This window comes from Saccopteryx leptura, chromosome 12 (genome assembly GCF_036850995.1).
Source record: "Saccopteryx leptura isolate mSacLep1 chromosome 12, mSacLep1_pri_phased_curated, whole genome shotgun sequence".
Classification (NCBI taxonomy): Eukaryota; Metazoa; Chordata; class Mammalia; order Chiroptera; family Emballonuridae; genus Saccopteryx; species Saccopteryx leptura.
In genome coordinates this window covers 15,558,728-15,571,978 of record NC_089514.1, presented here as the reverse complement: position 1 = coordinate 15,571,978, position 13,251 = coordinate 15,558,728, and the positions used below count along the sequence as shown (strand labels likewise).

Genomic DNA, 13,251 nt, shown 5'->3' with positions numbered 1-13,251 from the left:
ACAGTCAGGGGTTCTTTGAGCTGAAGCAACAGAAATCAATGTGGCCAATAAAACCAGAGAAAATGTATTGGGGAAATAACAATTTAAGGAATTAAAGGGAGGCTGAGGAAGCAAGCTTCCTCAGTGGCACAGCTTCATGGGACTAGAAGCCAGACCACAGTGTGGTCCAAGCAGGAATGGTCTGGTCAGCAGAATCTCCAGGACCCTTGGCATTGGACCCAGACTCCAGCAAGAGGCTCACAGGGCTAGCCACTCACAGGGCTAGCCACGGAGGAGGATGAACCCTCATTCTGGTCCCAGCAGACCATCCCCAAAGTCAAGGGGTGATTTTTCAAATGGAAGTCTGGAAGGGTAAATGGACGTTGGACAACCAGGGAACAAATATTGTCATTGTTGCATTGTTGCCCAGCCATCTTTTTTTTTTTTTTTTTTGAAGATGGTCAGACAGACTCCCGCATGCGCCCGACCGGGATCCACCCGGCACGCCCACCAGGGGCGACGCTCTGCCCACCAGGGGGCGATGCTCTGCCCCTCCAGGGCGTCGCTCTGCCGCGACCAGAGCCACTCTAGCGCCTGGGGCAGAGGCCAAGGAGCCATTCCCAGCGCCCGGGCCATCTTTGCTCCAATGGAGCCTTGGCTGTGGGAGGGGAAGAGAGAGACAGAGAGGAAGGAGGGGGAGGGGGTGGAGAAGCAAATGGGCGCTTCTCCTATGTACCCTGGCCGGGAATCGAACCCGGGTCCCCCGCACACCAGGCCAACGCTCTACCGCTGAGCCAACCGGCCAGGGCCTGACCAGCCATCTTCAAAGGCAGCCTGGCTCCCCATTCCCTAAGGCCTCCAACACCCCCGGTTCATTCTACGTACACTAAAAATCTACTCGAGGCAGCACTGACCTTGTGAGGAAAACTCAAGTAGGTCTTCCCTATATTCTCTGAGGCCTGCAGATACCCCTAACTCGCTTCTTCTTAGCTGCTAGACAATGGAGCTCCACCAGACTTGGAGCCAGCCCCCTATTTTAAGCTACTTTCAAGGCTATGCTGGAGAACAGATTGTTAGATCTCATTCAGTTTCAGCTACAACAGTACTAAAAATACAACTTTGTATTTATTTTCCCACAGCGAATAAACGAACCTATGTGCAGCATCCTAACAACTGAAAAGCCCCTAAGAGGAATTAAACCCCTCCCCCTACTCACTCCCACCTGACCCCCTACAACCAGCAGAAAGAAACAGAAAGGGCAGGACTTCCAGGTCGAGCTCCTCTGAGGATTCCCAGCCACAGTCTCTTTCCTCCTCCCATTCAGACCAATCATCAGCCGGAGTCATGACCTGCAAGAAAATAGAACTTTTCTCTCCAGTGTCCTCATTAAAATGCAGACTTATTCCCTTTGAGCTACCTAATCCCCATTGTAATGAACAATAGGTTTAATATCTATATCCCCTTAAGGGGAGGTTCCACATCTATCTAATTCACTTTCATGTGTCCTGTACCCAGTCTGGTGCCTGGCACAGAATGTATGCCCAATAAATACTAATTTCATGTATGGGGAAAAATTCCACTGTATGCTTTCATTCTACAAAGGTTAGCTTTTACTTCTAAACATTTCAAACCACTGCCCACCACAAATAATTTGGGGAAGAATATTTCTTTTATAAGATTCAAATGGTGGCCCTGGCCGGTTGGCTCAGCGGTAGAGCGTCGGCCTGGCGTGCAGGAGTCCCGGGTTCGATTCCCAGCCAGGGCACACAGGAGAAGCGCCCATCTGCTTCTCCGCCCCTCCCCCTCTCCTTCCTCTCTGTCTCTCTCTTCCCCTCCCGCAGCCGGGACTCCATTGGAGCAAAGATGGCCCGAGCGCTGGGGATGACTCTGTGGCCTCTGCCTCAGGCGCTGGATGCAGCAGAGCGACGCCCCGAGGGGCAGAACATTGCCCCCTAGTGGGTGTGCCGGGTGGATCCCAGTCGGGCGCATGCGGGAGTCTGTCTGACTGCCTCCCAGTTTCCAGCTTCGGAAAAGTGAAAAAAAAAAAAAGATTCAAATGGTAACTTGTATTACATTTGCTTTCAAGACAAAAAACAAGTACAGGACTCTTTAATATTAGTACATTCTAATACATACAGGGAGAAATGTTATACTGAGAAAAGTGTTTGACCCACAGAATATTGAAAAAACAAATGGGTTTTAATATTTTATCTGTAGAGAGTAATCAAATAATAAATGACTTTATATTGACAGTCACAGATTCTATCATGATCTCTCTGATGGGCTGCTTGTTACAACTTATTTCTTGTATTTATTTATTTTTGTATTTTTCCCAAGTTAGAAGCGGAAGGCAGTCAGACTCCTGCATGCACCCAACTGGCACGCCCACGAGGGGGCAATGCTCTGCCCATCTGGGACATTGCTCCATTGCAACCAGAGCCATTTTAGTGCCTGAGGCGGAAACCATGGAGCCATCCTCAGCGCCCAGGCCAACTTTGCTCCAATGGAGCCTTGTCTGCAGGAAAGGAAGAGAGAGACAGAGAGAAAGGAGAAGGAGAAGGGTGGAGAAGCAAATGGGCGCTTCTCCTGTGTACACTGACCAGGAATTGAACCTGGGACTTCCACATGCTGGGGCAATGCTCTACCACTGAGCCAACTGGGGAGGGCCAACTTAATTCTTTTCTACTTTACATTCAAGAATTTTTCAGTTCAAGTCCACTCTCTCATGATCTCAGAAATCACGGAGGAGAAAGAATATTCTCTGAGATCATTTGTCTAGGCTACACCTCTCAGAGAACTGTGTTTATTAGCTTGCTATTGTTTTGTGAGTAAACACAGACATCTAGACAACACCCTGATCATCTGATCATCATCTAAATAAAAGTTAAATGAAAGCAATTTGCTTCTCAGCTTGAAATCCACACATTATTGTTATTACTATTTAAGAAACATTCCATTTATATTGTAGAGGTCATGGGGAGTCTAGTAACAACCTGTCTGGCTCCCAAACAGTATAATCACTTAGAGGGATTATAAAGCAAGTCCAAGGAAAATTCAATTTTAGAGTATAAACAACGTGATTAAGAACAATGAAGTTACCATTGCATTTTCTATATTTTTCCATGATGAAGGAAATAGTTCACCAACTACAAAAGAATCAGATGAATAACTAAAAGGGAAATTCTTCCACTTCCTCATGCTGCTATTGCTGTTATTACAGAAGAATATTTAGATTTTCACAGAGCTGAAGCCCAGAAATGACTTTGGGAGACCACAGCCTGCCTGCTAGAGCGTCTATAAAGTAATCATTATTCCCCAGTTTCATAAAAGAGGAATCCTTCATGAAAAATATTTTATTCCAGATTTTCTGAAAATCAGATGTCTTCAATATTTTTATCTTATTACCAAAAGTTGTATGTCTATACAAAAGAATACAGCAGCACTGTCCAGCAGAAATTTAATAGGGGCCATAGATGTAATATTAGTATACATATTTTTAAGTAGCCAATTAAAAAGCATAAATGTAAATAAGTGAAACTAATTTGAATTATATATCATAATGTATCCAAAATATTATTTCAACATCTACATGATAAAAAATTATTGAAATAATTTTACATTCTTTTGTATACAAAGTCTTGGAAATTCAGTGTGTATTTTGCACTTACAATACATCTCCAGAAGGATTAGCCACATTTTGAGTACTCAATAGCCACATGTAGCCAGTGGCACCGCAGGGGACAACTGATACTATAGAAAATAGCATTAAGAAGCCCATGAAGTCATCACCCAGCTTCGATAGTCATTAATTCAGCCTTGTTCCCTCTATGCTCCTTCTAACCCCGATTATTTTGAAGCAAATCCTAGAAATCTTAGCATTTCATCCATGTCAACATTTCCTTGATTCTATCATAATTTTTTCAACAGTTGGTTTGTTCATATCAGTACCTAAACAATCAACGATGAAGATCTCTTTTTAATGACATTTTTTTTATGACACCAATATAATGGGAGCTATACTTTCAGTAAAATGCTCTATTCATTTAATGTTTATTAAACATCTATCTTGTGCCAGGCACTGTTCTAGCCCCAAGACACATCAAAGAACAAGACTCAAAATGAAAAAAACTTCCTGTTTAATTCCTGACTGCACATTATGATTATTTGGGCAAGCTTTAAAAAGTACCAGTTCCATCAACTGGCAGGTAGATAAATAAAATGTGATACACACACACACACACACACACACACACAATGGGGTGTTGTTTACTAAGCAATAAAAAGGAACGAAGTACGGATCCCTGCTACAACAGGGAAGAATCATGAATACAACATGCTAAGTGAAAAACCACGTACTGCGTGATTCCATTTACATGAAATATACAGCACAGGCAAATCCATTCATGAAGGAAGTAGATTAATAGTTGAGGGGTGGGGGGACACTGCTAATGGGTGCAGATTTTGGGGGGGGGGTGTTGTTCTAAGTGTTCTAAAATTGATTATGGTGATGTTTGCACAATTGTGAATATACTAAAAACCACTGAACTGTATTCTTTAAAATGGTGAATTTTATGGAATGTAAACCATATCTCAATAAAACTGTTATTAAAAAAGAAGTAACTGGATAATATGTTATATTGACATAAGGGAATACTACCCAGCTATAATATAAACAGAGAAAACTCCTTTAAAAAAGAAAACAGGCCCTGACCGGTTGGCTCAGTGGTAGAGCGTTGGCCTGGCGTGCGGGGGACCCGAGTTCGATTCCCGGCCAGGGCACATAGGAGAAGCGCCCATTTGCTTCTCCACTCCCCCCCCCCCTCCTTCCTCTCTGTCTCTCTCTTTCCCTCCTGCAGCCAAGGCTCCATTGGAGCAAAGATGGCCCGGGCGCTGGGAATGGCTCCTTGGCCTCTGCCCCAGGCGCTAGAGTGGCTCTGGTCACAGCAGAGCGACGCCCCAGAGGGGCAGAGCGTGGCCCCTGGTGGGCGTGCCGGGAGGATCCCAGTCGGGCTCATGCGGGAGTCTGTCTGACTGTCTCTCCCCGTTTCCAGCTTCAGAAAAAAAAAAAAAAAATTCCAGTGACCAACCTTCCTTACCCCAAGTCACTTGATCCAGAAACTCTGGGAGTGGGGCCTTGGCAGGAAAATTTTTTTTAAAAAAAAACCTCTAAGTGAGGCCCTGGCCGGTTGGCTCAGTGGTAGAGCGTCGGCCTGGCATGCGGAAGTCCTGGGTTCGATTCCCGGCCAGGGAACACAGGGGAAGCGCCCATCTGCTTCTCCACCCCTCCCCCTCTCCTTCCTCTCTGTCTCTCTCTTCCCCTCCTGTAGCGAGGCTCCATTGGAGCAAAGATGGCCCGGGCACTGGGGATGGCTCCTTGGCCTCTGCCCCAGGTGCTAGAGTGGCTCTGGTCGTAACAGAGCAACGCCCTGGAGGGGCAGAGCGTCCCCCCTGGTGGGCAGAGCGTCCCCCCTGGTGGGCGTGCCGGGTGGATCCCCGTCGGGCGCATGCGGGAGTCTGTCTGACTGTCTCTCCCCGTTTCCAGCTTCAGAAAAATACAAAAAAAAAACAAAACCCTAAGTGATTCTAATATAAGCCAGGTGAGAGTCAGTGGTTTCCAGAAAGATTCGGTCAAGTGACTGACAATTGCAAATCGGTATGATAACTGCTCCCCGTAAAATGGGTCGGCACACAGTGCCAGCAGTGTTCTCCAGCTTCAACTTGGAGGTGGCAGAGGAGGGCTTCCTGCAAGTGGCATCCATGCTGAAAAGGGATGAATGAGTGGGAGTTAGCCAAGTGAATATGGGGGACGAGGAAAAGGCTAGAAGGAGGACAAAGGATGATGCAGAAACTGAGAGGGCCGAGCACCATACACATGGCCGGGGAGACAGGCAGGGTGCTGAGCTTAGTTGGTGACTGGAACACACAGAGCAATGAGTTAAGAGAGGAGCTGCCTCCCAGAGGACCTGCTAAATTGTGTTAAAATGGAAAATACTCACTGATCAATAAAATATTGAGAAAAAATTTAGTTTACATCCATAACAGTTTTAATACATGTTTAATAACATTACCATATAATGAAAAAAGTGCATACAAGATGCAAGATATTTACAAAGTTTATTTTGTGTAAAGCTTTGAGATCTCCTTGTAGTATAGCCAAGGTGAAAACCACCACAATAAATGTTTCCCAGGGACTTAACTAACTGGGATTTTTATTGCTTCATCATAAATTGATGGAGGCAATACAGTATTGTGGATCAAAATGTAGGAAACAAAATGCCACATTCCAGTTAGTTTTTTCACAGAATAGTCTAACAGAATATAACCACATAGAATTGTTTCGCAGTCTCTTGTTTAATTGAGCACCTACTATGGACAGGACACCAAGGTTAGTGATGCGAGGGAGAGAGACAGGAGGAACACACACTTGCCTTGCCCTGAAGGCATTTGCAATCTAGAAAGGAAGGCAGTACATTGGAACAAATAATTAAACCAGGTGGGGGATAGTGGGATATGAAAGGAACAAAGCTCTGGAGCAGGGGCCAGGAACCTATGGCTCGCGAGCCAGATGTGGCTCTTTTGATGGCTTTATCTGGCTCACAGACAAATCTTTAATAAAAAATAATAATGTTAAAAATATAAAACATTCTCATGCATTACAATCCATTTATTTCCTACCGCTCATGTTCATGGTTGCGGGTGGCTGGAGCCAATCATGGCTGTCCTTCGGGACAACACCAAATTTTTATTGAATAATGCTTAACGTACAGAGGTCGTTGTATGGCTCTCACGGAATTACATTTTAAAATATGTGGTGTTCATGGCTCTCTCAGCCAAAAAGGTTCCCAACCCCTGCACTGGAGGAAGGAAAATCTACCATACTCAGTAGGCAGAAACTGCACTGGGGACTCTCCTGCTTTTTTAAAAACTGCGAGACGGAGTTCAGAGAGATTATTCTGACGGAAGTAGTTTATGAGTTCAGCCTTGAACGATGGGTTTTCAGAGGGAGACACAAGGAGCGAGCTTTCCAGGCAGCAGGAGGGTATGAGCCAAGGCAAAATGCTCTGTTGCGGGATCCATCCAGGCCGCCAGTGCACAGGGCTTGGGAATGCCCACGTGAAGGCTGGCCCAGGCTTCCAGGACCTGCCCTTAGGCTGAGCAGTCTACAATCAAATGGAGAGAGAAAACACCTGGGGTTTGAGTCTCAGCTCCGCCTTGAAGTTGTTGCAAACTTAACTTCTTCTAGCCTCGTCTGGAGATTGGGGTACAATAACAGAGCTCACTTGGGGACTGCTCTGAGGATTCAATGCAATAATCAAGTGTAGCACTTATGATAGTCCCTGGCATAAGAAGTTCAGCACAACTGCTGCTACTGTTGTTGTTATCATTGTTATTAACCACATAAGCCTCTCAAGAATTTTTAGCGCATAATGACAGGACTTAAAGAATTTGCCAGGCTGTGATGCAAAGAGACTGAGGCAGGAGGACCCACCTGTAAGCAATGTCAGGACAGAGTGCAGAAATCCCTGAGGCTCTGAGCTAAGACAGGTGCAGGGCAACCAGAAGGGATGGGTGTGAAAGACACTGAGGAGGAGAGAGAGGAGCTGGGGTCAGCATAAACATGGTCTGAACAGCAGTGATTTGGAAGTCAAGAAGGAAGTTTCCAGAAGAGAGGTCTAAAAAGCTGATGAAGAAGATGTACACAGGGCATCAGGAATGCCCAGGGAACGTAAACAACTCTCAGTCAGGCATGGAAGGCATTTTCAACTCAAGAGCTTCCATCTCCCCTAGGGTCCCACACTCCCAGTACTTCTGTGGACACCCCAGGTGGGGGCATTCTCCAACCCTTCCTGGAGTACTCCTAATGGAATTAACAATTAAGAAAATGTGACTTCCCAGGTTAGATTCCCAGCCAGGGCACAAAGGAGAAGTGACCATCTGCTTCTCCACCCCTCTTTCTTCTCTCTTTCCTGCCCTCCCGCTGCCATGGTTGGTTTGAGCAACTTGGCCCAGGGCACTGAGGATGGCTCCATGGCCTCACCTCAGGCACTGAAAAAACTCAGTTGCCAAGCAACAGAGCAGCAGCCCCAGATGGTCAGAGCATCACCCCCTAATGGGCTTACCCAGTGGATCCTGGTCAGGGCACCTGCAAGAGTCTGACTCTGCCTCCCTGCCTCCTACCTCTCACTTAATAAAAAAAAATAAAAAAAGAAAGACAATGTAGTACCGCTGAGAGGCAAATTATAAATAAAACTGGATTATCTAGACCAGCGGTTCTCAACCTGTGGGTCGCGACCCCGGCGGGGGTCGAACGACCAAAACACAGGGGTTGCCTAAAGCCATCAGAAAATACATATTTCCGATGGCTTTAGCCGCTGAGAAGCCCCGCTATCGTCTGCAGCAGCGCTATTCAGCTTGAGAGCACACCGTTATGGACCAGCGTTCCAAACTGAATGCCTGCAGTCATGCGCAGACGTGATTGCATCATCCGTCCAGGGCCTAAGAGGTGGGAGAAGCGGGGGAACGCCCCACAGTCCACAGCAGCGCATTACGTGTGTCCGGCGCTTGCTGACGTCATCAGTGGGCGGGTGCAGCAAGCACCAGAGGACAGAAGCCTAGGAGGCGGAGAGGCAACGAGAATACATAATGCATATCAGGTACTTACATTCCGAATCATAACAAATTCATTACATTCCGAATCTATAGCAAAATTACAGTTATGAAGTAGCCACCAAAATTATTTTTTGGTTTGGGGTCACTGCAACATGAGTAACTGTATTGCGGGGTCATGGCATTAGAAAGGTTGAGAACCACTGATCTAGAGACCCTCATACAGAAAAAACTTTATACTAACCCCCCCCCCCCCAAGCTAGAATGGACATCGAAGGCAAAAGAGATCTCTAATTCCTTCCCATCGCCTATTTTACTATCAGCCCTTTAGGAAGTAACCATGACACTCTTATCTAACTTCTTGCCCTCAGTTTCACTACAAGAGTACAGAGTTGAAATGTAATTATTTTATTATAAATAAAAGATTGCTGTAGGAGCTTTTGGAATTCATAGTGGTTCCTAACTCTCCATTCTACACACAGGAACAGAGGACCCACCTGGCTTTCCAGCACTTTCCTTAAGAGGCATAAAGCCTTACTGATTTCATTTACCACAGCAGGCAAAACCCATAAGATGTCTCTTTAGATTTAGGTGAAAGTAAATTTAAATTTAGGTGAAAGGAGAATTTCCTTCAGTCCTATATTAAAGTCCCTCAGCTACCAGATCCACAAACCACAAACTCAACCACAGAAATCAATGGCAGTAAGAGTCTCAATAATTCAGAAAGTAGTACAGGTAGAAACTTGATATTGGCAGCAGAAGAAAGTCTGTAGCCAAACCTCAGTTGGTTTTAATATATTGTATCACTGGGCTCTATGATAATGAAGTAACCTCTAATTAAGCAGTAGGAGCAAGACACATCTCTATGTAATGGGAGAGTCAGAAGAGCTGTTAACAAAATTACTATTGTAATTACTATGTATTGTAAATTACTATTGACCCTGAGGCTAGGCTGCAGTTTCTTCATCTGTAAAATGGAGAGGACCTCACAACACAGGTGAAGATTAAATGAGATAATACTAGCTTATGGCAGCCTCTTAGTATCTGGCCTATAAGGTAACTAAATGAATGCCTCTCTCTCTGTCTCTCTCTTTCTCTCTCTATTAAAAAAAAAAAAGTATATCTGAATGAGAAAACAAATCTTTTGGCTAAGCAAGAGCTTTTGTTACAAAGAAAGCTAAGTGTCTATTATCTGTAATGGTGGAAAACACAATTTGGTTTCTTAGAAGAGCCCCAGAACAATAGAGAGAAAATGAACTGGAATTCTAGTTCTGCCAGGATAATCCTGGGAAAACTGATTAACATGCTGGAGCCTCCATTTCCCACTTGGTTAGACATACCTAGCTAATAAGACTAGTGTTGTCATGTTTAATGAGGTAATCTATATGAAGTTCCTAGTACATATCTGGTTCTTTTTTTTTTTTTTTTTAATTAAGGCTCATGTCCCACAGAGGTGGTCCTGGCCTGTGACTCCCCACAAGGGGGCATATCTGGTTCTTAGTAGGTGCTCAATCAACAGTAGTAGTAATAATAATAATAATAATAATAATAATAAAAGGATAAACATGAAAATCAAAATCAGCTATGAAATCACCATTGCTCATATTTTAAAAAGAAGCTTTCATCATCCATTAAGTAAATTTCTTGCACACCTACTGGGTGTGTCAGGCACTGTTGTTATTGAAGAGAGAGTGATGCACAAGACAGATGATAAGATCGCTTCTTTCCGGGAACTTCCACTCTACTAGGGGAAGGCAGATATGAGCAGCCCGAGGGCACGATCTCAGAGAGAGACGAGCGCTAATGAGGAACAGGGGACAGAGTCGTGTGCTAGCAGGTTGGTGGTGGGGCTTCAGCGTGGGTGCATTTCAGCCCAGGCCTGCCTGACTGGTCTCCTTTGACCAGAAGGGGGACCATGCTTGTGGTTAGAACGTGGATGACCAAAAGTCAGACCTACATACTTTTACCTGTCTGTGGACAGATCTCTTTTATACCTGCAGCTTAAAATATTTCTAAATGCTCCCCCTCCTAGTACACAAACCCTGAAGGCCAGTGTAACATCTAGGGAAACTCAATGGACCTCAATGCCGTTCCCAGACACATCGAAAGCGACAAATTCACAGTCCCCTCATCTCAGAGTTTGTGAGACCGAGGTGGGGGTGCATACAAGTGTGCAGAAGGTGGCTTGCAAGTTTCATTGCCGAAGGAGGGCGGCGCGCCGAGGCTTAAGAGATATCTGTACGACCTACGACAATGCCCAGGACACTGGGAAGCCCAAAGGTACGAGTGCCCTCAGCCCCCAGCCGGGACGCCCTGAAGCGGAGCAGGCCGGCGTCACACGGGTCCCCAAGCCGCCAAGCCGCGCCCCATCCCGCGGATCTGCTAAAGCTTCGCGCTCAGACCAATTAAACAGGTTTCCTGTGTCTCCCGCTCTGGCGGCGCGTCTGCCGCAGCCCAGGGCAGCCCCTCTGCGTCTGATCCCCCCGCGCCGCGACCCAGGCCCCGAGCTCGGCGCCCTTTCTCCGTCAATCCCAGCCAAACCGACCCTCTGAGGACGGAGCTCGAGGGTGGGCAGCACTCGAACCCCACGTCCGGAGAGACTGGCGCCGGCACCGAGGACGATCTCCCCGGCTCGGGGCTGCCCCACTGACCGGTTCTTCCCCGGCGACAGGAGGCTGGCTCCAGTCCTGCAGAGACTGGTGGTCACCCCCGAAATCACAGCCCTGCGGAGCCCGCGCCGCCGCCCGGCCCCCACCACACCCAGCACCGTGCTGGCCGGCGTCCCGGCGCTTACCTGCGCGCTCCGCCGTGGGGGACGCCGCCTAGTTCCTCGGTGCCGGACTCCTAGGTTCGTCCGGGAGGAGACAAACCCGGCTTCTCGCGGCTTCCCGCAACGCGCAGCTGACAGTTCCCGCACCAGCGGCAAGAGACTGGGGCGGAGACGGCCGCTCGCGCGTGTACAGAGCGGCCGGACCCGGCGCCGCGCACTGGCTGCCTCGCGCGCTGGGGTCCCTCTGCCCGGCCGGGTACGCGGGCGCTGCGATCGCGCCGCCAGTTCCCAGGACTTTGCCCAGAACTTCTCGGCACTCGTCGCCGGGCGATTAGCTGGAGGGAGTAAGCGCGGAGGAACAGCCTGAGCCCGCCCCGGGGCGGTGCCACGTGCGGAGGGTGGCCGAGTGACCTACGCTTAGACCAATCAGGAGACGCCTCCGGAGAAGAAGGTGGGCGATGCACTTGGAAGAAGCGGGAGGATTCCATGACGTCGTCCAGGGAGTTGGGACCCTGGGTTCCCGACAGGTGGGAAGTGGGGAGGGAGGTGAGAGCTGCCGTGCGCTCTCGGTGCTCCATAAATGGTTGTCGATTTGCGTTTCCCCCCCAAGGAAAGGAGGGAGAAGAGAGGGCGGCTGGGAAGGGACTGCTTTAAGAAGCTTCCAGGGGATACCTGTGCTCGAACAGGTGAAGAAGACTGGACCTCCTTAAGGAAGTCAGACCGAGACAAAGGGACAGAAAGCAGAGACAATTAGGCGGTGGAAGGAGGACTACAGGCACGGGATGACGAAGCAGAGTGTCGGCGTGGGACTTGGCCCTAGACTCTGACCCTGACGCTCAGAGGCAGCGCTGCAGATTCGTGCACCGGCCCCAGGAGAAAACCTGAGCGGCATGCGTGCGGTTGTTTGTTCCATGCCGTTCTTGCGCAGGCGGTGGCGGGAGGGAGAGAAAGCGTCCTAGTTACAATACAGAAGTTCCTTGAAAGATAATACAGTAAAGTCCACCTGAGTCGACTGCCCACTCGGCCTCCTTCGATCCTGGCATGAATGCAAGCAACTGACAGCCTGGGGTCAGTTTGGAGACGACGAGCGCGTCGGGTGCCGCAAGTGGCGGAAGAGGGGAATGAACATTTCCTGACCGCCTACTGTGCACGTCCGAACACTTGTGGGCGTGCCGCTGTGATGGCACGCAGGTTCCTGCTCGCAGAGAGCTTATATTTTAGTGGGGAGACAGGCCCCATAAACAAAGGACATATGCAAATACAAACGAGGAAATGCTGATGAACTGTGAGCACTGAGGTTAACTACTAAACAGAGCTTTCAGAAGGGATGACGTGTACGATAGGGAGCTGCAAAGCCCCCTGAGGGCTTCTCGGTGGAGGCGGTTTTTAAGCACATTCCGGTACCCGGAAAAGAACTGATCTCGGTAAGAGTGTTCCAGGCCTAGGGAACGGCAAATGCAAGGTATTTAACCTTCCCGAAGACCCATCTAACCTTGCCTCACCGAGAACAAGGAGCGTGGCTCGCTGGCCAGGCCCGGTGCCAGGCACGGAGTAGGGGCTCCAGAATGTTACATTCCAGGGCGGTACATTTCCAGTTTCCCAAATGACCCCAAACTAAGGTGCCTGAGGCTCTTGCCAGAGCCATGCTATTCACATTTCATTCATGCTCTGGATTCTCCGCTTCTGGAACCACCCCCGTGGCGGGATGTCTGGGGCTGTGTTTGGGATCTGGCGAGCAGCGAGCGAGGGAGGGAGGATCCCGAGCAGCTAGCTGCTGAGCGACCCCACTGTCAGGCTGCGCGCGTCCGCACACAGATGAACCTTACTGGAAAAGATTTAAAATCCAATGGCTCGGGAGTTCTTAAATCACCCCCTCTCATCCAAACAACCGCTGG

The 13,251-nt window shown here is 48.2% G+C and overlaps 1 protein-coding gene across 6 annotated transcripts in view; it reads right to left on the bottom strand.

The window, feature by feature from the left end:
• Positions 1-11,880, bottom strand: part of OSBPL3 (oxysterol binding protein like 3) — a 195,086-nt gene extending 183,206 nt beyond the window's left edge. For all 6 annotated transcript variants that reach the window (XM_066354321.1, XM_066354319.1, XM_066354324.1 and 3 more), the window contains exon 1: positions 11,381-11,880. The gene's annotated coding sequence lies outside the window, so the exon portion shown is untranslated. The remainder of the gene's footprint in view (positions 1-11,380) is intronic.
• Positions 11,881-13,251: the final 1,371 nt, after the last annotated feature.